Here is a 3,949-nt window from a genome sequence, read left to right as displayed (position 1 = left end):
AGTGTGGGGCCCAGCGCGGGCCTGAACGAGCGCCCCGCGGAGCTACTGCTGGACCCCATCTCCACCCCGCCGCCCTCTCAGGCACCGAGAACTACAGCTCCCGGCATACCGTGAACTTGACGGCGCTGGTGCTGAGGCAGGGCCGGACCCTCCTCCAGCCCGCCCCGCTCTCCAGACCGGCTGCAGCTGCTTTCCAGGCAGTGCGCGGAGCGGGGATACGAGCCATGGAGAAGACGTCGCCCCCGTTGCTGGGCTGCAACAAGCCGCATCTGGAGAAGCTGACCCTGGGCATCACCCACATCCTAGAATCTTCCCCGAGTGTGACGCAGGTGACCATCTTAGAAAAGGTGCCTGCTGAACGTCATATGATTTCTTCGTGGGAACAAGAGTAACTGTATGATGCCCGAGGATTCGAAGAACTTTTACCTGATGACCAATGGCTTCCACATGACATGGAGTGTGAAGCTGGATAAGAACACCATTCCACTGGGCAACATGGTAATTAACAGCATCTCAAAACTGACCCATCCGGTCTTCCATGTATTCACTTCCTAATGCACTAACTCTTGCAGACCTGGAGGACGATACACATGAAGCATTAGCACAAGACACTGAAATCTGGTTCCTGGACAGAGCGTTATACTGGCATTTTCCCACGGACACCTTTACTGCCTATTATCGCCTGCCCCAGTGGCAGTACGCCTTCACCAGCTTGGCCCACAGGCCAAGCAATGGTTCAGCATGTATAAACCCATCACCTACAACACAAACCTGCTCATAGGAGGGACTGACTCCTTTGTGAACAAGCTGGATCCCAGCAAAGTGTTTAAGAGCAAGAACAAGATCTTAATCCCAAAAAAGAAAGGGCCTGTGCAGCGTGCCGGTGGCCAGAAAGGGCCGTCGGGTCCCCCTGCTCCCTCCACTTCTAAATCTGGCTCCGGAAACCCTGTCCGGAAATGAACACCTCCAGCTTTTCACCAGCTCCACAGCAGCAGTTCCCATGCACAGATGGCCCCAACCTCAGATTCTGTGTATGGAACCATAGGCTTCTTCCCCTCTCAGTGGCCAAAATCCTAGGCCTTTGCTCCCACTGACATTATCCAGGAGTTGGAAGGGCATACTGAGGTCTCCCCAGGAGTTCCTCCCACAACTAAGTGGTACTGTCCCATCTCCAGAAGCAATGGAGAATTTTGGATCTTGTTTAAGTGGCCAGATGGATCTGCTGAGAACTTTCCTCTGTTTCTATACCCAACCCTCAATCCCTTAACACTGATTAGATAAGTCCCCCAAACCAAAGAAACCACTGGTTTTGACCCATGAGGCATTAGAACTTTGCTGTTCAACCGGAAGCCACTAGTCGCCTGTGGCTATTTAAATTATATGAAAATTCATTTCCTCAATTGCATTAGCTACATTTCGATTTTTCGTGTTGTTAGTGGATTCTGTATTAGTACAAAGATATGGAACATTTCCATTATGACAGGAAGTTCTATTGGAGAGCACTGAATTAGAATATGTTCATACTGTTCTTCCTCTGATCAATTTTTGTTGTTGGGTCATAATGTTGCATGAAAATTCTTGAAGATAACAAATGTACATTCTTTATATCCTTTACTACACACATATCTCACTCTGCTCATTTCTTTTTCAGTTTCCTATAAAGTTTGTCTTCCTTGTCAAAAAAAAAAGGAAGGATTGAAAAGATATTTCTTTAAACATATCTTGCTCTGCTCATCTCTTTTTCAGTTTCCTATAAAGTTTGTCTTCCTTGTCAAAAAAAAAAAGCAAGGATTGAAAAGATATTTCTTTAAAGGAGATATATAAAAGGCTGATAAGGACATTAAAAAAATGCTCAACATCACTAATCATTAGGGAAATGCAAATAAAAGCTACAATGAGATATAACTTTGCATTCATTATGATGTCTACTATCAAAAAATGGTAAATATCAAGTATATAGAGAAATTGTAACCCTTGTGGACTATCGGTGGGATTGTAAAATGGTGCTGTTGCTATGGCAAAGAGCATGGTGGTTCCTGAAATAAACTGAAAAAACAACTACCCTATGACACAGCAACCCCATGTCTAAGAATATATACAAAATAATCGAAAAAAGGCCTCAAAGATATATTTGCAAATGCATGTTGCTAGCAGAAATATTCAAAATACTCAAGATACAAAAACAAGCCAAATGTTCATCAATAGGTGAAATGATGGAAAAAATGTGATATATTCAGGCAATGGAATATTATTACAGCTTTGAAAAGAAGGAAGTCTTCTTCTCACATGATACAACATGAAAAAACCTTGAAGACATTATGGTAAGTGAAATAAGCCAGTGACAAGAGAACAAATGTTTGATTCCATTTAAATGATTTATGTAAGACAGAAAGATTGAGAGAAACAAGACTAGTTGCTGCCATCAGTATGAAGGGGAAAAGAGTAGGTATTGCTAGGGAGAAATAGACTTTGGAGAACAAATACTGCATCAATTCTAACCCCACTGAACAACATCTACCCTACTCCGAGGATAGACATACTACTACAAGCACATCAAGTGCATTTGGACAGCTCACTTTTTACGCTCGGGGTTGATTAGTAATGGAAATACCCCGACACATGCTGAAAGAACACACTGCCAAGGACTACTACTATAAAGACATTACAGTATAAAGTAAAATAGTACACTCCAACCTATACCTCATAATCAATGCAAATGTGGAACACAAAATACTTCCATTAAAAATACCTCCCAAGGGCCGAGCGCAGTGGCTCATGCCTGTAATCCTAGTACTCTGGGAGGCCAAGGCGGGTGGATCGCTCAAGGTCAGGAGTTCAAGACCAGCCTGAACAAGAGCGAGACCCCATCTCCACTAAAAAATAGAAAGAAATGATCTGGACGACTAAACATATATATATATATATATATAAAAAATTAGCCGGGCATGGTGGCACATGCCTGTAGTCCCAGCTACCCGGGAGGCTGAGGCAGGAGGATAGCTTGAGCCCAGGAGTTTGAGGTTGCTGTGAGCTAGGCTGATGCCACGGCACTCTAGCCCGGGCAACAGAGCCAGACTCTGTCTCAAAAAAAAATAAAAATACCTCCGAAAAATGTGTTCATTCCTTTTTCCCAACTCCCACTCAATCTCTCCTTCTCCACACAATTCTGCATTTTGCCCCTCCACAGCTTACCCAGTCCCTCTTTCTTCTCCTGCTCAGACTCAGACTCCCCCACTATTTGTGTGACATTTCCTTTCCAAGGCCACACATCAAAAATTATCTGTAAAAATACAAGACAGTAAAAGGCATAGAGAATCATTAAAAGACACTCTGAGACTTAAAGAGAAATGCAAGACAGCAAAACCCTAAGCAGGCATATCGAATGCTGCCAATGTATACAGCCAGAACACAAACACGTGAAGAGAAAGACACTGAACCACAAATGACTGCCAAGAGCATTGGGCGAAGACCGAGACAATCGCCCAATCTTTTAAGACACAGCAAAAAGAGAAAACAGGAGCAGGGATGCCTTGTACATTAAATTGCCTAAGGATGGGTATGCTTCAGTCACCTGAACTGCCACTGAGGGTGCAGGACCAGGGGGGACAAGAAGATCAACGACTCTATCTTCCTCCCTAGGAAAAAAGAACACCTCTGGTGGCTGCCACAAAGGCCGATGGCCGAAGATTCCCACAATTGAGAGTTGTCCTTAACCGGGGTGCGCCATGGACAACGACCTATACACGGCATCGATCCCGTAGCTCCAAAAACATAGAAAACTAAGCAAATGATCCACAGTGCAAAGCCAGGGCTCCAATATGCAGACTTCCTCTACTACCGCCGAGACATGGCCGCCACCAGGCTGCAGAGCCCGGACTTCCTATACAGGCCCACCGGGCGCCTGGCAGGAGACCTCTGCCCGCCGCCGGTCGCTGGTGCTTCCACTGCC

At 45.2% G+C, this 3,949-nt stretch overlaps 1 pseudogene; it reads left to right on the top strand.

Moving 5' to 3' along the window:
• The first annotated feature begins 224 nt into the window (after positions 1-224).
• LOC105817728 lies at positions 225-960 on the top strand (annotated as a pseudogene).
• Positions 961-3,949: the final 2,989 nt, after the last annotated feature.

Source organism: Propithecus coquereli, unplaced genomic scaffold (assembly GCF_000956105.1).
Source record: "Propithecus coquereli isolate 6110/MARCELLA unplaced genomic scaffold, Pcoq_1.0 Scaffold421, whole genome shotgun sequence".
Classification (NCBI taxonomy): Eukaryota; Metazoa; Chordata; class Mammalia; order Primates; family Indriidae; genus Propithecus; species Propithecus coquereli.
Note: the sequence above shows the minus strand (reverse complement) of the source record. Positions and strands in the feature narration are given on the sequence as shown.